Consider the following 27,285-nt stretch of genomic DNA (forward strand, 5'->3'; position numbering starts at 1 on the left):
ACACCAAAAAAAACAACCCAGCTCTCAGTAACCTCCTTCCTCCCTAAAAAAACAAAAAAGTTATAATTCAATTAAAAAGACAAAAGTCACTACCACAAGAATAATTACCAGCAGGTAACTGTCTATTTTATTTTCCAACTAAAAAAAATATGGAATAACCTCCCCACATTACCCTCACTAGACCCTCACCTCAACTTTTTCAAAAAAAAAAAAACTTTTCACATCTAAACAACTCTCTGCTCCTGTACCTATTCCAGACTAAATGAAAATGACTTCTTCTTCTTCAGCCATATACCTCCCTCAAAATAAAAATCTTGCTATTTCTAAATTTCTTCTAAAAAAAAAAAAAAAAAAAAAAAAAAAAAAAAAAATAATATATAGCTTAGGCTATTTGTTTTTACCTTTTTTTTTTTTTGTATTTTCTACTACACTAAAATGTATGCATTGTTGTTTAAATGTTTAACCTTAATTTTGTTTTAATTGCTTTTCTCCCGGCCTCCACTGAAAAATGAAAATTATCAGCTGGACTAGCCGGTCAAACAAATGTAAAAAAAATAAATATATTTACTGCTTTACATGATACAGTTTTGTGGACCTTTCTGTGTGTTTGCTAATGAACATAACACTGCTAACAACTGTTCTGCAAGAGCAACTCCATACAAATGTGGTGAATTTATAGCAGCAGAGAAAGAATAGAAAACAGGCTTCTTGCCAATAAAACAACAACAGTATGATCTCATCTGTGTGGTTCCCATCTCAGATAGACCAGACAGACACCTCCAGCCACAAGATAAATATATCTAGTCCTCTTAATGTAAAAACACAGTAGAGATACCCACAAGTGCAATGCTTCCACAAACCAATTAAACAACTAGCTGAAAATCCCTGGCTAAAAGTGATTTTAAGACAGTTTTACTGCATTAACAGTCTTACTGCATTAACAGCGAGAGGAAGAGCAATTTCATTACAAAAATACAGTGAAATGCACAAATAAAAGTGCAAAACAGAGATAACTCAAAATAACTTAAACAAGTGAGATTTAGCAATCAGATTTACTTACCCTTGCCTAGATGGCACTGGATACAAGTAAAACACTTCTAAAAGATAGGCTGGGATGCCAAGCTGTGCTGAGCTCTGGAAAAATGAGCAGGAGACAATGCATAGTAAAGCAGGTTTACTGAACAGCAATAATGGTCTGCTGAATGGGCAGTCAGTAACACAGATATTTGGAAAACAAAGGGTAGGAAGGATGCTTAAATAGCTTATGCAACAGGCAATAGCAATGAAAGAGGGGAGAGAGGTCAGTTTGGAAATCAGATTACAATAAGGGGCAGATGCCAGTGACATTCAAGGAAGAAGCAGGCTAGCTAAAGAGGGATCCAATTAAATACAGCCAGTATTGGAGATTTTTCACAGCTCTAACAGAAACTTTAGCTTAATGTCTCTGGTGGGAGCAACACAAAGAACAAGGGGGAACAGAAAGACACTGCAATGAAAATTCTCTTAGCTACTGGTCAATGACCCCAGACATGTTAGAATTTCAGAAACTTTAGCTTAAAGCCTCAGTAGATAATGGGGCAGATACAAAAGGAGAACATTAAAGCACTGACATGTAACTTTAAGTAGGTAAAAGATAAGCAGAATTTAAAACTGAAATATCAACAGCTGTAAAAGCACTGAAGCATAAGTCCTGGAGCTGAAACAATACTCTCACTACTGTAATTATAATACAGTTTAAGGCACCAGACTATGCAGAAATTTACCAGTAGTACTGTTTATGGAAAAATGCAGTAATAAGAGACTAAATAAGGCTCAAATCTGGCAGTAGTTCACAGTTCTGCCACAACTGTGAAAATAATGGAGGCCCAGCAGGATTTAAAATACAAACAGCTACTTTTTACAAGTAATTCTATTTGTGGAAGTAGATGCGCAGTATAATGTAAAACATAATCTTCCCACAATTGCAAATTAAGCAACATGCAAAGTTCCTAGAACAAACTAAATAATGCAAATAGACATTTTTTGACTAAAACAGTGAAAAAGCAGAAAAGTCCAAATGAGTATTACAACACAGCCCAATTATAAGTGCAACTTAAATATTTAAGCAGAATTGAAATTAAAGCTTTTTTCTTTCCTTTTTTGATGAAAAGCTTATTACTCACAGTTCAGAACTTTCTACAACTCTTCAAGTCTTGCAGTCTGCCGGTGTACAAAAACAGTTATCCTCATAATGAGCCAAGCTGTTCTTAAAAATATTTACTGCATGCTTTATTATAATTTTGTTGCCTAGTCCAGGCACCAGGTCATCTGTCAGAAGACCAATTAGTATATTTCTCAATCATATATCATATATAATCTCCTATCAAAGTTGTACAAAGTTTTTCTACCAGTTTTTGACTATGCAAAGCTTTCTAAGAGGTAGTTGTCTCTAAATTCCCTATATGTCTGAATAAGGTCTCCTCCTAAATATTTATATGAGATACCATTCATGTTCAAATATTTTAATCTTTCGTAATAGTTTAAATTTTCTCATCCTTGGATGCCCCTGGTATATTTCCGATGTACTGTTTTCATATTATTAATACATACTGTAGTTTTGATTTCTTCATTTCCTATTTTCTAGACTTTATATATATATTTTATACAGCCAATTGGTTCATAACTATTACTAACCAATTGCTTGATATGATCAGCAAAATGTAAAGCTAGATCTATTCATATACCCAAGTCCTTAAATGAGTCTGCAGTTCAAATCATTGTTTGGTGTGTTAAATATTCACCTTTTGATCTATGCCTCTGAAATTACATATTATTAGTTTGTGATATATTTATTGTCATATTATTCTACTGTGCCCGACTCTTTAGTTTAGTCTAGTTCTTTTGCAGACATTCCTTATCCATAACAGATGCAGTCAATTTTCCCATTTTCAAGTCATCTGCATATAGAATTTAGAACACTTCAGATAAAAAGCTAAATGAGAAAGATACAACTTCAATAAGTATGGGCCTCAAACAGAGCCCTGTGTGGCGCCCTGACTGTAACCTAGAATTTTACCTGTTCAATTGCCGTATGAGACATGTTATATCCTATTTGTAAGTCAGGCAGGTATCCATCTTATGAAGAGTACATCAGTACCTACCTGTTCTAATTTATTGATCAGTGTTTTGTGAATGACTGTATCAAAGACTGACTTGTCTATACAAATTATATCACAACACAATTTTTCGTTTGGCGCTGTTATTGTATTATTATAGAGCATCATGGTATAAATGGTTATAGATCTATTTGTGATGACTGCATGGTGATATAAGGTTTCAAGTACCAACTATTCTAATTCTGAGAAGATTTTATCTAAAATAACTGCCTCTATTACTTTTCTACAAAAAGAAAGTAAACATATGACATGGGGTTCAGAAATGTTTAGCAGGTTCCGGTTGCCTACATCATGTATAGATTTTAGTGTGATGTGGTCTGAGGATATTAATTAATTTGTTTGAAATTCTAAACCCTGTTTGCTGCTAATAAGAAAACCTTCTTGTAAACACATAGCAACTGTGGTGAGGTAGGAAATCCCACAGTAATGGCTAAGGGTGTGACACAGAAAATAGAGGCCACAGAATAGAACAGTATAGAAAAACAACCGTGGCACCTTAAATGGCCTACTACAATGCTTAAATCTATTTTTGACCATAAAAAGGGGTTGTAGTGAGTTTACATGGCATGAGGAAAAAAAAAGGGCAGCAATCAGAGAATCATGCACAAGGAAACAGGGATGGTAAGAATGGGAGAGATAAGAGGGAAGAAGGATAAACATCTGTATTTTTGTTTTTACTTTTTAAGAAGGGAAGCTGGGGCAGGACGTAAGGAAAGTTAAAGTATGGTAAGAAGTTGAGTGTCTGAAACAGAGGTACATGTACAAATATATAACAGAGATAAAGACTGACTGGGGTGGTGCTGACATACTAAAGGTAGAGGAGCAGTAGAGTTACAGATACTCACACACAAACAAAGGGATGACACAGGTAATATGATAGATGGTAAAGGGGCTATGTATATTGGATATGGGCTTTTGTATTACATTGCCTGTTCAATAGCCATAGGAATGTCAGACAGCAACCTGCCTGTCATCCCCTCAGTGTCCTGCTGAGGTGGTGATGACAGGGACAGGCAGTAATGTGACTATGATAGCTTTCTATGTGTCTGATGAGGGTGTCCAAACACCAGTGAATCAGATCCTCAGCACCTCTACCAAATCCCTGCATGCAACAAATTCTTCATTCTGATTTATTGATCAGTTTTTTGTGCATGAACCTATCAAAGGCTAAAGTTAAGTCTATATAAATTACATCACAGCACAATTTTTCATTCATGGCTGCTGTTATATCATTACAGAACATTATGTTTCAAGTAGTACTAGATCTATTTTCAGCATATGAATGATGATTTCAAATCTGGATCTTTCCACTTCTGATAATTTATCCAAAATAACCTTTTTCATTATTTATTCACAAAAAGAGAGTAATCTTATGGGTCTATATGAGTCTGGATTTGCCCTACCTCCCTTTCCCTTAAAGATGGAATTAACAACTTCATGTCTCCAATCTTGAGGAATCTTCACTTACTAAAATTATCATATAACAGATGTACTTGTACTGTAAGTTCATGCTGAAGCATTCTCAGGTCATTATTACTAATTGCGTCTCTTCCCTCTGCTTTATTTGGGCCCAGTTTGTACAGTTCTTTTTCCATATTATCAAATTTAATTTCAGTATTTGAAGTTGGTTGGATATTGCTAGCATAATTTATCACCATTTTGTGGAGCAAAACTGTTTTGCATATTATTTTGTAAATTTCCCCATAAACTGTTGTGTTTGAGAATTAATATCAAAATCTACATTATATATTTTTACTCCTACCACATCCTATCTATCGACATAATAGTTTGCTATTAGGCACAATATCTTTTGATAAATTTTCTTCAAATTTATTTCAGTTCTCAAAGTTATAGGTCAACCTCATTTCCATTTATTGTATTTGTATCTCTTGTCTAAATTATCTCATTCTTATGGTAATATATCCTCCTGACCTTGTGTGCCTAGATCTAGACATTGAACATGTTTTTGATATTTTGCATTCAAACAATGTTCTTTTCAGCACTTGCTACATTCTTTCTGCAGTCTTTCCATTGACTATATCACTCCAGTTAGTTTTACGTAGTTACCGTATTGCTTCCTTATATTCCATTATTAATCCTCTGTGCATTGGTTTTGATTTCAATTTGGGAAAATTATCTAGCAGTAATATAACCCACATAACCCTTTGATCACTGCATATAAAAAGTAATGACTTTTGACACAAAGTAACAATCATTTCCTAATGAATATAAGCAATGTCTGGTATATTCCATTCTCTGGTAGGATTGTATACAATCTGCTACAATTGTTGTTCCTGAGCATATTATGTAAATAATTTGCTTACTAATGTTATAGAATCAAAATTATTCCAGTCTGTTTCTGGTAACTTGATGTCCCAATTTACTACTAGTTTTCTTCCCTGTGTTTCATGCAAAAAATGTATGAATTCCTCTATGTCATCAGCACTCGACTTTAGTGATTTATAGACTCCAACAATTATATTCTGATCCAGGGCTGTCTTTTTGTCACAATTACACAATCTTTACTATCGGTGTTACTATCAAGCATGCAATAATCACAGGTCTCATAACAGTCCTCAATCCCTAACATAATATCTCCACCTGATTTTTTGTTAAAATAACAAAACTGGTTTCAATTCATTGTTCTTTAACCATATTTCACAAATAATAACATATACATTTTATGCAAATGTAGTAATTTTTCCAATTCACACTTTATTACTTATGCTCCTAGCATTAGCGAACATCACAGATAAATCAAGTTTTGCTATCTGTGAACCATACCTATCAATCTGCAGACATTGAAAGCAGGAACAAAGGCTGTTGAAAAGTATACACATTCAGCCAAAAATCTGGGCATCTAATTAATGTAAAATGTGAATACCCAATTAAAACATAACTTTTTCAGTCTCCAGTAGGAATGTAGGATAGTACTTGAAGCACATACTTAATACAAAGCAGAGGGTGACAAACATGATAGAAAAATATAAACACTACTAAGAAACAGTGTAAAACTTTAAAGAAGTGTTTTGAAAAATTCTACCACACAAAGTCACTTATTTATTATTATAAATAGAAACAATATGAACATTTAATATCCACACAAAGAGAAATCATTCATAATTTAATACAACAAGAAATTAATTATCCCACACTAGTTAACAAGGAAGAACACGAACAAACTATTTGCACTGTTTATAGGCTCAGCATTATAAGACTTACGATTTCATAGAAAGCAGCCTATATCCACATTGTAAATAATAGCCATTATTCATCAAACATTATAATATAAAAGTTGTAAGTCCATCCTCAATATTCAGGCTGATCAAAGAGCTGCTGCCATTCTATAGGAACTGTTCCTTCAAAATCTGTACTCTTGAAAGAATACACAATATTACTCAGCTGAGATCAAAACATTTCCCTTATCTCACTTATATGTAAAGTGCATTTGGTCTTCCATGTTGTAGTGCATTGTAATTTGTTCAATGAAGAAAAACTCAACAGACCTTCAAGGTCTTCTTACCATCTGGGCTACCTCTAGACTGTATCCCAAATATCTGAAATTTCCAGTTTTAAACACTTCTATGGTGAAAAGTGTTCATACTCTCTCTTCCACATACTCCCAGTAAAAACACACACTATTACAGTCCCAGAACATAAGGAGATTGTTAGCACAAGGCTGTCCACATTTCCAGCAGACCTCCTCTTGCTTCCCTCTCCATTTATCATACTTAACAGATGTTGCAATCTGTAAATTAATTGTTGTTGCTTATCTTTATATCTAGGCCATCTTTTAAGTATTTAAGGAGCAGCCCAAATCTCATCCCACTCTGAATTAGTTAAACATAACTTTTCCTGAGTGCTCCATCTACTTTTTAAATGTTTTAGGGTGTCCTGGGCTCTAACCTCCCATAGATCTTTATAAATCACACCTAGCCTCCCTGTCTTCACTTTTTTTCCCATTTATCCCACAGAGCTACTCTGCAATATCTCTCTTCCAATCATATACATCTATACCAGACAAAACGTGTCTTTGCATATATTAACCAAACACAGTCTGGAGGCCATATTTAACTTTTAAGGTGCTAAATGGTATTAAGCAGAGATGCTCATCCATATGTAACACCCAGTTTCACAGCTCTTTACCAGCCCACTGCCAACTTGCAGTCTTTCATTCTTTGTATTATAATTGGATGATTTCAGATATGTTCATCTAGGTCTCTGTACAAACCCTATACTACCTACTAACATGCAGTTTCTATGCAGGGATTCAGTCCAACTTTTCTGTATTTCTAAAGTAATGCCCTCTTGCAACCTACTGTCTGTTCATGATTCTCCTTTCCTTGCCTCACTCCACTTCAAATAATGGGCCAGTCTGAAGGCTTTTACATAATGGTCTAAATGTGGTAAACCTCATCATCCAAAGTATCTAGGGCTATACACCATAGACTCTCCTATTCGTCTTCCCCTTCCCCCAATATGTATATATTTATCATATCATGCAAATCTACAACAGCACAGTGAGCTGCTGCAATTGGTATGTTTCTAATTAAGTAGCTAACATGAGGAAATGCCATGGTTTGCATTGCCTGTATTTTCCCAGATATGGTGTTAAACTTATCTAGAACTGTATCAAATTTCCTAATCTTCTCTTTTAGTTCCCCAATATTAGTCTTATTTGTCACTTCTCATGTACGTTTTACCATCAACATCAAACATTTATGAGAATAAACAACTGGGCTATCATCAATGATTGCACCTAGAGTTATTCCCTTCAATCCAGTCACCTGCTGACTTCCTCAAATGGCATGGTAGCCCTAATACCTTTCCAAATTGTTGAAAAATATCCGTCACTTTCTTAATAACACCCCCTTATATCTGAGCTCATAAGGAAGCATTCATCAGAAAACATCAAAATATAACCCACTATACTCTCCCACTGCCCTTTTCCATAAGCATCCTCCTCACCCTTAGGGCTATCACCTCCATTACTAATATGAAGAATTATTGGGATAGGGTATAGCCTTGAAGGGTGCTCCTCTATATCTTCCCTACTTGTGAGACCATCCGTTAACTATTACCATAAATTTTGGGCTATCATTCAGCACTTTCATTTATTGTATAACTTTCCTTCAATGTGATTTGTTATAAAGAACTTCAAATAAAAAGCCCAGTTAACAGAATTAAAATCCTTAGCTATATCAAAGAAAACAAGACTTCCACCAAATCTTCCTTCCCTTATTCACTCATATTGCTCCCAATGTCCACCAGTTAACAGTGATCTTGCTACCTTTAACAAGCCCATTTTCCCCTAGTTTATTAAATGTGGCAATTTTACCTCCAGCCTCTTGGCCAGTATCTTAGCAACTGTATGTAGGTCTAAAATTCCCTATCCTCAATGCACTCTCCTTAATTTGGGGTATGACTATAATTGTCAATAAATTATGTCTGAGGCCCAAATAATTTAAAAAATGGTGAGTTCTACAAGCCAGTAAGCACTCACCATAGATACTCCTCTCCCTATTCATAGAAATATAGAGGACATGCATTTATGTCTGCTGCCTTATACAAATCAATACTGGTGATATCCATTACTACCTCCTCATAGACAACAGATCTGTCCAAATCTCTAAGTTCCATCCTTTGACAACAGCTTTCATTTGGCCACCCAAAAGTCCCATGTCAGTTTACTTTTGCATATTGATACAGCACATAAATCTTCATAGCATCCTCTAAAATCCTCTTGAATCTGTTTATCTCTTCATAGCACATTCCCATTTTGGCTGTTATCTCATTAACCTTATGGCATCCTTGGGTAAAAAAAACAAGCTGTACACTTAGGGTTGCCTTACCTATTCAACCACCAAAAGTGTCTCTCTGTCATTAATTCTGATTCTGCCTTAGCAACTTCCAAGAGTTTAAATTCTGTGACTACCCACTTCTCCTGATCCTTTCAATGTAAATGTCCACCACTCTCTACTAATTTCCTCTGTATCTCTGAGACCAATTTATATTTTAAATCAAGTGTTGTTCTTTGTTTTCTGATTTTTAAACCTTCTAACTCCATGATATCCCAACTTATGGCTGTCTTTCATCCTTTCCACCAAATCAATTACAGGCCATTTATTTTTGCTTCTAATGTAATATGTGCTTCCTCTTTCTTTAAATTACCGGTGCAACCAGTATGTTGCTTATGAAATGTAGTTTTCTGTGAATTAGACAACTTAAAAAATAATGTGTGATGAAGAGAATTAAGTAAATTGTGTGAAGGTATAAATCAAACCTGAAAATGGAAACATACCTCTGACAATAGATGCATAATATGCAGAGGTAAATCAAGTCTGAAACTGGAAAGTCCCTTAAAAATTGGGACAATGAAGAGGTCTGCTGTAAACTGTTAAATTTCTGAACTGGAAAAACTCTGTCTTGTGTTAGTCAAATATTGCAAAAACTCTCTTCCCATGTCTTGACAAGTGGATTATGTCTTGTCTAAATATACCTGTGCCCCAAATTAGACTAGGATGTTCTGCACATTTCCACTTTTAAAATTTGCTAATTTTTCAGTATTAAGTATTTACCACAAAATTCTTTTCATTTACTTTGATCAGAATCTCCTTTCTTTATGTGATTTGTGAAAAATATGTCCTAACACCTCTACAAGCTATGATATGCTATGTAAGGGGGTTTGCAAGTTCCCTACTAACAGTGAATGAGTCCTTGATGATTAAATTATATGAACCAACATGAATCGAAACAGTTCCATACTTCCTTCCATTAAAATATTCTGTGGCTCTGCTCACATCCTATAAATTTGTTCCAGTCAAGCGTAACACTATTAGACGTGAATGATCCTGTCTGCAAATGTCAGTCTCAGGTTCTCCTAATAAATGAATCTCCAATTACTAGTTTATCATTTTTGACTAGATCTGAAGAATCTCCCACTTTTAGTTCAGTAATGTCTGTCCTATCAATAATTACAAAAGAATGATCTTCATCACCATTAATCTTACTCATCTCGCTGTTTACGTTGCTTATTTCATTTGCAAGCATAATCTTCTCATTTAACTGTCTTTATACATTTACTGTCTGAGTCATGTTATCAGTTTCAGTCTTACTGCATGTTTTCTTGCAATAATGTATGCTAATGTTCTTTAATCCTTTCAAATTCAGCTTAGATCTCTTCCTTTTAGCATGTCCCTTGTCTCTTTTTTTCTACCTTGCCTGTTGAAAAAATTATGTAATTTTCTGAAAATTGCATATGTTGTGAGTGAACACTGGTATCCTTCCCTGAAATAGAAGTGTTATGTAACAAAACAGTATCCTTTTTAGTATTTATTCTCTTTGCAATTGTAAACATTAATCAATTTCTTTTCCTTCATAGACATTTGCTGTAAGCGTCTAACTTTTTTATTTTTTTCTATGCTGTGAATCCTCAGATTGTTGAATACTTGTATGCAGAATTCCAAAGTTGTCATTGATAGAGAATGAGTGATCTTGAGTGGCAAATGGCACTTCTTTTCCTAAACATGTTCTGTTTGTACTTTGCTTAATACTATTTATCTCACCATCTGAGCTGTTTCATAGTTTCATGTCTAACTGCCCTTATGGGCTATTTTAAGCCTAGCCAATTATCCCATGTGAGAATCAAACCCTGCACCTTGTGCCTGTAAAGTAAACATCTTAAGCATTATACCGAACTCTTTAATATATGTAAAAAAAAAAAAAAAAAAAAAATATATATATATATATATATATATATATATATATATATATATATATATATATATATATATATATATATATATATATATATATATATATATATATATATATATATATATATACAGTATTTAGCATGCTGAATAAGATACTTGTGCTTCAGCACATAATTAATGGTATTCTCATTAAGACTAAAATCAGTGAAAACAGATTTAACAGGTAGTAATTTAAGCCAAATCAAGTGAGGAAATCACATAAGCAATATGCAAATAAATATTACATTAAGAGCACTGAGGGGGAAGCAAGATGATCAGCAGACTATGAATAGCATCTTAGTATAGCTGCCTTGTCCAAAAGTCATTCTAGTGACATCTAAATGTCATAAGTGGGAATCTCATCAATAAAAATCTATATTTATCGCAGTGTTTACTATCTGGGCTTCAACTACATGGCTAAGACTGTGATCTAGGAATAACAAAAATATATAAACGATCTTTAATTACTGAAGCTAATATTTATTATGATATAATCTACTTCTAAATGCACATTGCTAATGAAATTTCATTGTTTAAACTTAACACACAATGCAAAATTCTGTGTTTGGAGCTTGCTCTTGAAACGATGATACTATCCACAAACTGATATAGTTATTATACTAACAAAATAGCTTAAGAACTAATGCCAATGGAAAATCAAATAACAACCCTGAAGTTTTCTGCAAATGCTACTCCAGAAAAAGAAAACACTTCAAAAAGAACAATGACCAAAGAGGAGAATAAAAATGTTGCCAAAACTCAAACTAGACAAATGCTTTAACACTGATGAGCTTAAGACATCTCTTCAGCTAACTTAAAGTGGGAATGATATGATATCAGCACTATTAACTAGCATAAATGAATCGCTGACATCCATAGTTGAAAGGATGGATGTTTCTGAATCTAGAGCCAACTTGTAAAGATAAAATAATCAAAACTGATTCCATAGTCACTCAACATGCTTACGGGCTTGCTCTTGAAGCACACAGCCATTGGAACTATTTGCTGATTAAATTCATTCCTGAGTCTTTCTCACATCCTGACATTATTAAAACTATATATATATTTTCTGTACTTTGCTTCCTTACAAGATTAATGTAGAGATGATGTACGTTGAAAGAACACATTGCATTCTAAAGCAGCATCAGCCTAATTCATTGCTAAGAGCTGTCTATGTCAACATGCTTAAATATCAAGGCACCATAATGACTGCAAGCAATTAAGGAGAAAGAAAAGATCTTGAATGGAAACATCATAAAATATGTATTTCTCAAGATATGCCTTTAATGTATAAACAGCTAAAGTAAAATTTAGAAATGTTTTCCTGCTCATCAATCATTCACTTACAGCTCTACTAAGTATCTTATTGATTCTTTAGATGAAGCACAATGGGTTTTGTACAACTGTTTCTTTTCAAGGCTGTGTGACAACATACTTATTAAGTAGATAATGATTGCATCCAAAACAGATCATCTTGATGAATATTGTCTCAGCTGTACATCTACGAGGAGATTTGATGAAACATTTGACTTTAATTGTTGACAGATTGATCCTTGCATATAATACACATCATGACCATTGTTTGTTTTAAAAAATAAGAAAAACTTATTTTAATTGTTGTCCAGAACTATATGCTTTTGATATAGTTACAACAGTGAACAGAAATGAAGAAACATTTCTGAGCCATTGTTATAGCAACAAAGTCACCAGGAAGTTTGATCAATTTTCACTATAACTTTGCATCTAATGCAAGTAACATTGATAGATTTTTTTATAATGTTTCTAACATTCTGCAAACTTAGTACTATTTAAAAATACAAAAAAATGTATTGTTCTTTCTAGACATATAATTGCTCACATCTTTAGATAAACTCCATATCATAAAATAAATAATGCTAATTGGAAGCAGCATGTACTTCTGTAAATAATCATGCCTGCAATTCATTTAACTTGTGTATTTCATACACAGAAAAGACTTTAATGAGAATCACTGTACAATGGTGCATTTATATAGTGTTTTAACTGCATGTTGATTATAGTTTATCCCCTTTATGGTTACAACTCATTTTATAATGTTTCAGCATGGTATAATTCCTTAATATGAACATTCAATATACTAATATCAGTACCTTGAATACGATTTTTACATATATATATATATTTTTTTCTTAGAAACAATCCTAAGAAACATAGCATATCTTCAGTCTAATATCACATACCTTTTTAATATATGTCTAGTTTGTATATATAGAAAAAACACTAAGTCCATTATAATGCCAATATTATATATAACTTGGTCATTCTAATGTACCTCTTTATACACACACAAACTTATTTTGTTATATATTAAGATTTTACTTAGTAGTCTATTTCCTCCATACGTTTTTCTTTATTTCATATTTAAAGTGATCACTTTACTTATTAAAGTGTTAGCGATTATAAATAGGAGAGCTGCTCCATTACTGTGCTGGAACGGACTATATCCACAGACTTATTATGATAGATATATTTTAATTATCCCTGTTGTCTTACTCATATTAAGGTTAACCCTCACCAATTGATTTTAAATAGTATTTGTTTCACTCTGCATTTACAATTTCATGACCAGTTACTCTTCTCTAAAATGTAGTGAAGGGGTAAAGCCTGAGTATTTAGAGAGAAGAGTCCTTATCTCTTTTTTGTATTAGTACTTCTCATCTAGTTCAGATTTTTTTACTGTATTTCCAATTATGATTTACCATCTACTATTTACTTTATAACACAGTTTTAAATTACCATTTTGCAAATACAAACATACTCTTATAAATGTATTTCTTTTAATCAGTTATTTACTTAATCCTTACTAGCGTTATCAATAACATGACCCTGAAATTAGGTTGCTGAAATGCAAAAGATATTCAGAACCCAAATAATAGGAAGCTACTATTTCATTTAATGTTCAAATCAGAAACCCATGTTATTTTCTTGTAAGAAACCCATGTGCCTGGCAAGCACTGGGATTATATTCATAAAACATGTTTGAAATGTAGGGTATTAGAACAACAGGTAATAATACTAATCAATCTGGAGTTGTTATTTTACTTAATGCTAACTTTATAAGTAAAATTATTGAAACTAATAGTGATCCTGTTGGCAGATGGTGCTATGTTGTTTGTGAACTCAAATTACTGGACAAACCCCTTGCTTTGCTTATGTTGCATGTACCTTGCAATAACCAATGTTTATTATATATATATATATATATATATATATATATATATATATATATATATATATATCTATGGATTCACTTTATAATTTCGAAACACTGAAATACTCAAACATCCATAATCCCGACAGCACACAATCACGAAACACACAATCATGAACACATAGAAACCATACACCATACAACACATACATCGTCCAACCCACACTACAACGAACAAAACACACACAAACACAAAAACACAACAAACAAACCTACACGACATGTAATCAAGGAGGGCAAGACCCCTGCAACCACCATGTGGGGGACCGTGCCCCCCACACACCCCTACTTATATATACTAACTCTGAGATCACACAGACACAAAAAGTAAACACACACTCACACATTTCACTGTCCCTCGTACACACACAAACATCACACATATACATACATCTACACATTCAGACATACTCAAACTCCCAAACAAAACCCTTACAAAACACTCACTTACCTTCAATTGCACCTACATCCATACACAATACAATCCCAACACCGCACGCCATGTACCATAAGTCATAACTGCGAATTAGAGATATTCAAATTTGCAATTATGCACTTTCGCGATTTTAAGTTTTCGACTTTATGATTTCGAAATACTGAAATTCGGTATTTCAGTATTTCGAAATTATAAAGTGAACCTATATATATATATATATATATATATATATATATATATATATATATATATACAGTAAACCCTCAGTTAACCAGCACCCATGGGGATTGGTAGATGCTGGATAAGTGTAGTTTCTGGTTGCTTGAGAATTACTATAAAAAATAGACCTGACAAATACAGCACCCTATACTATACCATACCATACCATACCATACCATACCATACCATAAACACTGTATTTAATATTGAAATACCCTAATTAAAAGCCTGGCTGGAATAATATTTTAAACTTTTATATTTCCTTTAGAAAGTGTGGCATGTGGAAAGGTTTTCAGTGGCATGCTGAATGGACTGGAATTGAATGAATTGAATAGAAAGAGAGAAAGTGAATGCATGTATGAAAGCAGAAGCGACTGTGTGTGAGAGATCAGAGAGATGTGTGAAAGCTGAAGAGAGTGTGTGTGAGAGATCAGAGAGAGAAAGAGTGAGTGAATGCATGTATAAAACCTGAAGAGACTGTGTCTGAGAGAGAATGGAGAGAGTATGTGCAATCTAATGCAAACTGACTGAGTATGGAATGAGTGTTGAAATTTTAGTGATTTGACTTGTTTGGTTTGTCTTTTTTTCATGTTGGGGAGAGAGGGAATATAGTTGTATCTTTTTTTTTTTTAAACTCTAAAACTCTAAAAAGAAAAGGTATATTTCTGCAGGGGAAAACAGAAAGTGCAACACATGAAAAACTAAATTGTTCATACTATACTGTATTTCTTCCATTTTTTTTTTTTTGTGGTTGCTTGAGAGTTCTGGTTGCTTGAGTTCTGATTAACTGAGAGTTTACTGTATATATATATATATATATATATATATATATATATATATATATATATATATATATTACTTATTATCCATATTTAAAAATTATTATCTTATTAGGAGGGGACTGGGATAAGGTAAATGATCCTCAGAATGACAAAACAGGTACATTTTATCTAATGTCCATAAATGCAGCATAGGCCAGTTTAGAATTAAAAGAAAGTTACCAACTTTCAGGTCTTATTACTTATATAGGCCCTAAATTAAACAAATTTACCTTTTACTGACATTGTCATAACTCCTGGTCCAGGGCTGACTTTTTCTTTATTTCTATTGGTCTTTTAAGAGTAGTACTGGACCTAAGAGTTTCTTATCAGACCACTCTAAAATTCAGTTACACATCAACTTTCATAAATTAATATTCAATTACAGACCAGACAACAGTTTTTTTTAAACCATAACTTATTAAAGGTTGAAGAAATTACATCAGATATTAGAAACATGTTAATTGAATTCTTAAAAATTATAACATCCGATAATATTAAACTTGACAATCAATAGGTGGCACTGAAGACCCAGCTAAGGGGTTCATAGGTTCATAGGTTGGTACTAGGCTATCTGCCTTAGGGCCTATACAAGCCTAGCCATAACAATTCCCTGGCTATTTCTTCCCACACTATTTACTTCCCTTGACCCCTGTCTAGCAGGGTGACTGACGTGATCCCTGGGGTGAATTTCCTTTCTCCCATCCAATCATCAAGGTTCCTTTTGAAGAGGGCCAAAGAGGTGCTTTGCTTGACATGTATGGGCAGTCTATTCCAGAGTCTGGGGAGTTTCTGGGTCAGGAGCCTATCCCTCCAGCATGTTTTGTTTATTGTGATGACAAGGTTTAGATCCCCGGAGCGTGTGGCTCTGAGGGATTGGGATTTCTTTAAGTGTAGCATGTCCAACAGCTCTGTGTTTGACATGGCCTTGTATGTTAAGCAGAGATTGCCTCTGAGTAGACGATATGTGACAGAGTATAGCTGGAGTTTTTTAAGGTGGTCAGCATAGGGCATCTGCTTTAGGCCTGTGATTCTTTTAGTGAGGTATTTCTGCGGCCTTTCCAGTTGTTGCAGATTTCTTCAGAGGTTCAAACCAAATGGGGTGTTGTATTCTGTAATGGGTCTAATGAGGGATGAGTACAGTGGGACAATGACCTCCTTTTTTTCTGGATGAAAAACCCTTAGTGATGAGGTGTGCCACATAGAAGGATTTCCATACTGTTGTGGTGATGTGGTTATTGAAGGTGAGACCACTGTCCACTTGTGTCCCTAAGTCTCTTATCACACTTTTGGTGTTTAGTGTACTGCCACCTATGTGGTAATTCACGGGTACATGTTTTTTCCAAAGGGGATAACTATACATTTCTCGGCATTGAGCTTGAGCCCATGGCTCTGGCACTAAGCATCTGTTTCTGTAAGGCCCTTTTGTAGAGTATCCACATAATTTGGGGATTCATTAATGGCTCCCAGTTTACAGTCATCTGCAAACTTTGTTAGCCAGTCCCTTAGTGTTGGCCTGTACTTCAGAGAAGTACATGCCAAACAAGAGAGGTCCCAGGACTGAACCCTGAGGTACTCCACTTTTCACTTGGCTGTAGCTGGATTTGGAGTCAGCTACTTTTACAGTTTGAGTTCTGTCAGTAAGCCATCGAGTGATGTAGGGATTAATGCCCAGCTTAGTAAGTTTATCTATGATTCGAGAGTGGGGGATGGTGTCAAAGGCCTTGGTGAGGTCCAGATAGGCTGTCTGGGTACCTTAAATGTATGACACCCACCTGAATGAAGTAAGTTGGAAAGACATGTATAGATTGTATCAGGATAGGTGTATGATACCTACTGGTGTGCTTATCCTTACATCCATCTTCCTTTTCTTTACACAACGGGCATGCAGAGAATGAGATCTTGCTGTAGGCTCTTAATCTCCATATTTAGTGAATGACTGACCATAAGAAACCCACCAGTCCTTTCCTGATCATGACTGTTCAGATGTAGTAAATGACATAAAATCAGTAGCCAGAACAGAAATTATATGTATATTAGATGTTGGGCCACCAACATGACTAATGCTGCCAAAGCTTATACCACCTGCCAGGCACAAGATCTGAAGTCCAGTGGAGGTGGCTCATCAAATTAACTGCCATTATCAGAGACAGAGGAGTCCCATGCTTATCATCATGGGGATCTAAGTCATCAAGAGGCCAAGGAATCCTTGATATCATTACGAGGCTTGGTCACCATCCCAGAATCTCTTTTGGAGATGCACGTGGTGTGTATGTCTTTACATGAAAATGCAGCTCCATACTGGGTTACTGTGTTGTGTAGTGCAGATTAAATGAATATCACTTGTCTTCATTGTATCATCAAGATTTCAGTCCAGAAGTAGCGATCATTACATCCTAACACTACAGTCAGTAATATTCATTCATTCACAAGGATTCAGTTAATGGTGATGAGTCTTATTTGTTTTGGGTATTTCCCTTTGTTGTCTTCACAGACGATATTTTATCAGGCTCATAGATATCCCAGTGCCTCATGCCACAGATGAGTCAGACTCTGAAACTGATAGGAACTAAACTTTGTTATGATTGTTTATGGTGTCAGTGTTGGATACAGGCAGTGTGGAGACCAGATGTCCATACTTGTCAATGGATGTGACCTCCATGCCTGTGGAACTCACCCAAGACATACAAAGGAACCACAGAAAGACAGGAAGTCTCAAATAGGAATGTATGCCATTCCCCTGCATTTCAGACCCCCTTGGTTGCCATAAGCTCTACTGAGCATAGGGAAGACAGGGAAGGATGTTGTCTCAGTGGCCATATGTACTAGATGCCATGGATACTCCTCCTCCCAGGGAATGTGCAGGGCTATCATTGAGGACAGGTTAAGAACACCTCATTCTTTGTTGAGATAGCAGGTATTTTACAGGATATGCATGATGACCCTAGGGAGTGCATGTCCCATTTGTCTGACATTATGGACACATTCCATAGGCAGGTTGCTTGATTTGGATCTCCCTTTGCATTCAGGCAGCATGCAAGACACATTAGCCATGGCTGTTCTACTTCTGTCTCCTGTGTTCTGGGCCACTATTGAATGGAGAGGCCATAATCAGGCACATATAGTACCATAACATCTACTCCACCATCCTGTGGACGGGAATAGAGTGTGATGTGGAAATCTATGAAACTCATGCTGCAGTGTTGCACAGTATGGGCCATCACTCACATTCATGCAGCATTCCTTCCTTTATGCAAAGACAGATAATGCGTGTGACCCTCCCAGGTTGGGGTGCTCCTGAGGACAAGGACATCCACAGTCTGAACATACATTGGCTATCAGTGCCCTGGACCTGTCTGTAAAATCTCACCACAGTACAGAAACATCTGTTAAAGTTATGTCAAGCACATGTGTGCACTCATTCATCAACAAGGCCCATCTCCATGCACAATAATGGTGAAAGCACCTCCCTCCCTGATCAGTATCCCATAGACCACCTAGATTTAATGCCCAAAGCACTAAGTTTACTTTTAAGGCATGCAATCACACAGAAATGTAGCTGTAACAATGATGAAAATTGTGCCTTGCCCACTTTAGTCTGTTATTTGAGTAGTCTGTGTCTGATGCATAGTGTTGTCAGTCTGTGCATGAAATAACACAGTTTGGGTGAAGGTATGCATGTATTATTTTTAATGTACTGTATACTGCTTTATTCTGGCACAGATATGAATGAACCATAGTCTCCTAACCATTGTCATGGCATATTGCACCTGCCTTTGTCTGGCATAGTCCTCCTCTGAAGGTGGCTCTCAATAGTCTAATCCTCAGGCTTGATGTAGAACATCTTCCTCCTGAATGTGCATGCCCTGCTGCAACAGTTTGTGTAAAATTATTTTATGTAACATAGCAGAGAATGAAAATAGCTTATGACAAGTGCCAGGTTGTATTGAAGAGCCCCAGCAGACACATCCAGCATAATGAAAGCAGACATTTTAGCATGCCAAACATGTTCAACAATTGCCAACATTTGTGACAGGATGAAGATGAAGATGTAGCCATTCTCTACCATGGCCTTGGGATTTCTGATAGGTATTATTAACTGTGGTTCCATGGCATAACATGGCCAAATTGTTTCCCCTTGGTAAAAGTCACCCTGCACAAACCCCTGATATAAGTTGCATATGTGCCATAGGTGGAAGTAGTAGGTATTGCTTTGTTGGCCTGCAAACACATTGCAAATTAGGGTCTATATTAGATCACCGAGTGCTTAAAAAAGCGAACAGTGATTAATCGACCCTATGTAAGTGAAAGCTTACAATTTCAGATTGTCAGAACAGCTATTTTTTTTTCTATGGAAAAAAAAAATCGCTGTTCCAACAACAACCAAAAACAAAAAAAAAAACATACTTTAAACATTACATTAAGTGGGGGGCTTAGCCCCCCACAACCCCCTACTTAAATATACCAACTTCAAGACAGTACTGCAGTGCCGAAAACAGCAAAGTGACAAAGTGGGCAAGCAAATTCTTTCCCTGGGAAAGAATTTGCTCAGAAGCTGCTTCGATATTTTGCCATATCAGTCTTTAGAGTTTGACCAAGATGCATTTGAAAGAATGTATCTTCGGTCTTCTAATAGGGAAATGCAAATTATATGCTGTGCATTAGTGGCCACCCGACAGTTGGTTAAGTGGAAATTCCTTCATCTCTACTCATAAGGTAGGGCTTTTATTGCAATGTGGATGCACTCTATGGCCCCACAATACCTCAGGGAAATTAGTTATTTCATTAAAGGTCCACAAGATGTTTCTTGTGTTCTCTTCTCTTCCCTTCCTTTCTCTGTAGTACATGGAAACCACACATGTTTCCCCACATGCTGTTACATGGCATCAAGGAACAGGAGCAGTGTCCCTGTGGTAGATGCCATGGAACTCCCTACTGTGTCCCCCATTGATCAGTGAAAAGTCTCTAAAGTTAATATTCACAAAGCCACACATATCTCGCCTGCCAGGCACAAGATCTGAATCTCAGTATTCAAAGGGGTAATTAGTCCTTGCATCCAATGGGCTTACAAATGAGGATAACTCATCTCAAACAGCTCCTACATGGTGACTTCATCCAGTTATTAGTGGTCATGATTTCACTGTTGTGAAGGTCATGAAATGTTAAGCATCGATGGATGACATGGTACCACTGAGGGCAATGATGTACAACATCTTGACTACCAGAGGTGAATACAGCCTGTTGTATATACAGGTTTGTTAATGTTGGAGCTACCCCATCTATTTTTCTGCAATTCCCCTCCTATAATTCCAGGAATTGACTGATTATTAACTCTGGAGTCAGTACATCTAGTCACATGCACATCTCTGAATTGCTCCTTCTTCTTGTTTGTCCTTATTTGCATCCACAGAGGCACTCCTTTTATAATCTTGCTCATTCTCATTTTATTATACTGCCACTAGTGTAAAACAGCTCTTGTACTCACTTTCCTTACTTATCTAGAGGAAAATAGTTTTTTTTTTTTTTTTATTCAGGCATGTCCAAGGGTCAGCTCCCAGTGTTCTATCCTGTCTATCTGATGAATCTGGGCATCTTGGGTCAATGTAGAAATTGCCTCATGTACACAGACAGCCCTCTCCTCCTACCACCCAACACTACAACCTGTGAGAGATGCACTTATCTAGCCAACTGAAGGTAAAACTCTCTCCAATCAAGATGGAACTTGACAGTCAAGAGGAGAAGGTAAACACTTGCACCACGCCACGCTCATCACATAGTCTCGCTAAATCTACACCACCAAAATCCACACATAGAAACACAAAAACATTTGCGGAGGCTCTCAATAATAATCTGCTCAAGCAACAGAGACCTCCAAAGCAGAAATGTAAGCAAACTCCACCTCCCAACACAACCCAAATGACACATAGCACGCAGAGTCAGTGTGCCACTCAAACACAGCCAATAAGACAAAACAATGTACCCAACACACTAGTCATAGGCGACTCTATAGTCAGGCACACTGATCTCCCACTCACCAGGCTAAACAAGGAGAAGGTTACTGTCAGCTGCCTGTCAGTTGCCAGGATCCACCACATAACCCACACACTCAGGTCACTCCACAACAAGTAGAAATACGACTCTGTCATTGTCCATGTTGGTGTGAACGACCTGAGATGTACCTCCCTGGACTACATGAAAAGAGACATGGAAGAGCTCTCCAATCTTGTAGCCCAGGCAGGTACGACCCTAGCCCTGAGTAGCATTCTGCCATCACCCAGAATGATGCCGCAGTACAAGGACAAAATGATTGACTTCAACAATTGGCTAAGTTTCTGGTGCCATTCTAAAGGGTTCCAGTGTCTGTCTGCCTGGGATGACATGGTCGACAGACAACGATGCTTTTCCAGAGATGGCCTGCACCTGTCACCCCTGGCATTCCGGATACTAGCTAAGGTTCTTGCTGCCCTTATAGTGCCTTTTTTAAGGCAAGGTTCAAATGACAAATTCACCACCATAACAGGAACAGGCAAGCAAAAACTGAGGGTGATGCTGCTCAATGCTCGAAGTCTAAATCTCAAAATGCACTCACTCGAGGCACTCCTTAAAATGGAGAACATCGATATCTGTGCAGTGACTGAGACCTGGTTCAAGGCTCCAGAGAGCAGCCCTGCACAACCAGGCTATAACTCATACCACACTTTTCGGCCATGTAACCTGGACTGGAACACCAAAGGCGGAGGTGTGTCCATATTCATTAAGGATATCCACACCTCCAGGCTAGTTGCTCAGCATAATGCAGCCGAGGTTATCCAAGTGCAACTAACTCTGGGCAAAACTGCAATCCGAATTGTAGCTTGCTGCAGATCACCCACCATACCCCAGGATTCCCACTCCTCTTTTCTTGATGTACTGGAAAATATTAGGGTTCAACCAAACACTCTAATAATGGGCGATTTCAACTACCCCACAATTAACTGGAAAAACTACTCATGTACCAACTCCTTCGCTCAACGCTTTCTGGAATTCATAAACTCTAATGCCCTGGATCAACTTATCCACACCCCCACCAGGGGCAACAATATCCTAGATCTAGTCATTACCAATATGAGTGACCGGTGTTCCACACCTGAAGTCAACGCCTCATTGGTCCGATCCGACCATAATCTAATTACCCTAGATATTCACATCCTGCCTCCACCCCCCATTAAGGAATCCATGGTAAAACAATTCTCCAAAGCCAACTTCATGCTTCTTAAGACAGAAGTGGTGAACTTCATGACACTCATGCAGATGGACAATACAGTTACGACTACTGAATCCTACACAATTGCACTTTATAAGCACTTACATGAGTGCATGGATCGTGCTATCCCAAACAGAACCAAGACGCTATCTTCCAAAAAGGAAGCCAATCTGGTGGTCCCCTGCCATAAACAAACTGTACAACAGAAGAAAGAAACTCTTGCAAAAGAGAGTAAAATCCCACAAGTGGAGGAGCTCCCTGGTCAGCCTCAGTAAGAAGCTGCGATCCCTGATAAAATCTTCCAAAGCTAGTTACGAAAACAAAATTGCCACTGATACTAAAGATAACCACAGAGCATTCTATAGCTATGTCAAGAATCTCAATGGCAGCACTCAGATCTGCTCTGAGTTACAGCACAATGGCACTAAATATACAGACCCAACTGATATTGCCAACATCCTGGCAGATAGGTTCAGTGCTAACTTTACCCCCCTCTCACCCCCTAAAGAGCCCATCTCTATACTGGAAGAATGCAAAGTTCCTGTAATCACGGCTGCACAGGTAAAAACCACACTCTCCAAAGCCAGGGACACAGCATCCATGGGACCAGACAACATCCCAGGCTGCGTTCTACATGAACTACAAAACTAACTGCCACCCCACCTAAATACCATGTTCAATCATAGCCTCACCTCAGGCTTTGTGCCTGCTGAATGGCACACAGTAATGGTTATCCCACTCCACAAGGGGGGAGCCACCACAGACCCTGGAAACTACTGCTCCATTAGCCTGATGAGCCTGGTCTGCAAGGCCATGGAACGTATCATCATGGAACTTATAAACAAAGACATTGGTAATCTATCTCCAAACTCTGGATCCCACCGAGTTCTGGTTTATAAAAGGCAGATTGTGTCTCCTAAACCTGATAGACTTCTTTGAAGCAGTCACCAAAGCCATAGACAAGGGTAAGGTGGTTCACACAGCCTATCTAGATCTTGCCAAGGCTTTCAACACCATCCCCCACACTGGAATTATAGAAAAATTCACTAAACTAGGTATAAATCCTTATGCCACAAGATGGGTTGCCAACTGGCTCACTGACAGAACCCACACTGTGAAAGTAGCAGACTCCAAATCTGACTTCAGACCAGTGACAAGTGGAGTACCACAGGGTTCAGTCCTGGGTCCTCTCCTGTTTGGTATCTACTTCTCTGAAGTACAGGCTAACACAGAAGGTCTTTGGCTAATGAAGTTCACAGATGACTGCAAACTAGGAGCCATAATCGAAACTCTGGAGTCAGTACATCTAGTCACATGCACATCTCTGAATTGCTCCTTCTTCTTGTTTGTCCTTATTTGCATCCACAGAGGCACTCATTTTATAATCTTGCTCATTCTCATTTTATTATACTGCCACTAGTGTAAAACAGCTCTTGTACTCACTTTCCTCACTTATCTAGAGGAAAATAGTTTTTTTTTATTCAGGCATGTCCAAGGGTCAGCTCCCAGTGTTCTATCCTGTCTATCTGATGAATCTGGGCATCTTGGGTCAATGTAGAAATTGCCTCATGTACACAGACAGCCCTCTCCTCCTACCACCCAACACTACAACCTGTGAGAGATGCACTTATCTAGCCAAACTGAAGGTAAAACTCTCTCCAATCAAGATGGAACTTGACAGTCAAGAGGAGAAGGTAAACACTTGCACCACGCCACGCTCATCACATAGTCTCGCTAAATCTACACCACCAAAATCCACACATAGAAACACAAAAACATTTGTGGACACTCTCAATAATAATCTGCTCAAGCAACAGAGACCTCCAAAGCAGAAATGTAAGCAAACTCCACCCCCCAACACAACCCAAATGACACATAGCCCGCAGAGTCAGTGTGCCACTCAAACACAGCCAATAAGACAAAACAATGTACCCAACACACTAGTCATAGGCGACTCTATAGTCAGGCACACTGATGTCCCACTCACCAGGCTAAACAAGGAGAAGGTTACTGTCAGCTGCCTGTCAGTTGCCAGGATCCACCACATAACCCACGCACTCAGGTAACTCCACAACAAGTAGAAATATGACTCTGTCATTGTCCATGTTGGTGTGAACGACTTGAGATGTACCTCCCTGGACTACATGAAAAGAGACATGGAAGAGCTCTCCGATCTTGTAGCCCAGGCAGGTACGACCCTAGCCCTGAGTAGCATTTTGCCATCACCCAGAATGATGCTGCAGTACAAGGACAAAATGATTGACTTCAACAATTGGCTAAGTTTCTGGTGCCATTCTAAAGGGTTCCAGTGTCTGTCTGCCTGGGATGACATGGTCGACAGACAACGATGCTTTTCCAGAGATGGCCTGCACCTGTCACCCCTGGGATTCCGGATACTAGCTAAGGTTCTTGCTGCCCTTATAGTGCCTTTTTTAAGGCAAGGTTCAAATGACAAATTCACCACCATAACAGGAACAGGCACGCAAAAACTGAGGGTGATGCTGCTCAATGCTCGAAGTCTAAATCTCAAAATGCACTCACTCGAGGCACTCCTTAAAATGGAGAACATCGATATCTGTGCAGTGACTGAGACCTGGTTCAAGGCTCCAGAGAGCAGCCCTGCACTACCAGGCTATAACTCATACCACACTTTTCGGCCATGTAACCTGGACCGGAACACCAAAGGTGGAGGTGTGTCCATATTCATTAAGGATATCCACACCTCCAGGCTAGTTGCTCAGCATAATGCAGCCGAGGTTATCCAAGTGCAACTAACTCTGGGCAAAACTGCAATCCGAATTGTAGCTTGCTGCAGATCACCCACCATACCCCAGGATTCCCACTCCTCTTTTCTTGATGTACTGGAAAATATTAGGGTTCAACCAAACACCCTAATATTGGGCGATTTCAACTACCCCACAATTAACTGGAAAAACTACTCATGTACCAACTCCTTCGCTCAACGCTTTCTGGAATTCATAAACTCCTATGCCCTGGATCAACTTATCCACACCCCCACCAGGGGCAACAATATCCTAGATCTAGTCATTACCAATATGAGTGACCGGTGTTCCACACCTGAAGTCAACGCCTCATTGGTCCGATCCGACCATAATCTAATTACCCTAGATATTCACATCCTGCCTCCACCCCCCATTAAGGAATCCATGGTAAAACAATTCTCCAAAGCCAACTTCATGCTTCTTAAGACAGAAGTGGTGAACTTCATGACACTCATACAGATGGACAATACAGTTACGACTACTGAATCCTACACAATTGCACTTTATAAGCACTTACATTAGTGCATGGATTGTGCTATCCCAAACAGAACCAAGACGCTATCTTCCAAAAAAAGGAAGCCAATCTGGTGGTCCCCTGCCATAAACAAACTGTACAACAGAAGAAAGAAACTCTTGCAAAAGAGAGTAAAATTCCACGAGTGGAGGAGCTCCCTGGTCAGCCTCAGTAAGGAGCTGCGATCCCTGATAAAATCTTCCAAAGCTAGTTACAAAAATAAAATTGCCACTGATACTAAAGATAACCACAGAGCATTCTATAGCTATGTCAAGAATCTCAATGGCAGCACTCAGATCTGCTCTGAGTTACAGCACAATGGCACTAAATATACAGACCCAACTGATATTGCCAACATCCTGGCAGATAGGTTCAGTGCTAACTTTACCTCCCTCTCACCCCCTAAATAGCCCATCTCTATACCGGAAGAATGCAAAGTTCCTGTAATCACGGCTGCACAGGTAAAAACCACACTCTCCAAAGCCAGGGACACAGCATCCATGGGACCAGACAACATCCCAGGCTGCGTTCTACATGAACTACAAAACTAACTGCCACCCCACCTAAATACCATGTTCAATCATAGCCTCACCTCAGGCTTTGTGCCTGCTGAAAGGCACACAGTAATGGTTATCCCACTCCACAAGGGGGGAGCCACCACAGACCCTGGAAACTACTGCCCCATTAGCCTGACGAGCCTGGTCTGCAAGGCCATGGAATGTATCATCATGGAACTTATAAACAAAGACATTGGTAATCTATCTCCAAACTCTGGATCCCACCCAGTTCTGGTTTATAAAAGGCAGATTGTGTCTCCTAAACCTGATAGACTTCTTTGAAGCAGTCACCAAAGCCATAGACAAGGGTAAGGTGGTTCACACAGCCTATCTAGATCTTGCCAAGGCTTTCAACACCATCCCCCACTCTGGAATTATAGAAAAATTCACTAAACTAGGTATAAATCCTTATGCCACAAGATGGGTTGCCAACTGGCTCACTGACAGAACCCACACTGTGAAAGTAGCAGACTCCAAATCTGACTTCAGACCAGTGACAAGTGGAGTACCACAGGGTTCAGTCCTGGGTCCTCTCCTGTTTGGTATCTACTTCTCT

The sequence above is a fragment of the Protopterus annectens genome, chromosome 5.part0 (genome assembly GCF_019279795.1).
Source record: "Protopterus annectens isolate FY-2018-M chromosome 5.part0, PAN1.0, whole genome shotgun sequence".
Classification (NCBI taxonomy): domain Eukaryota; kingdom Metazoa; phylum Chordata; order Ceratodontiformes; family Protopteridae; genus Protopterus; species Protopterus annectens.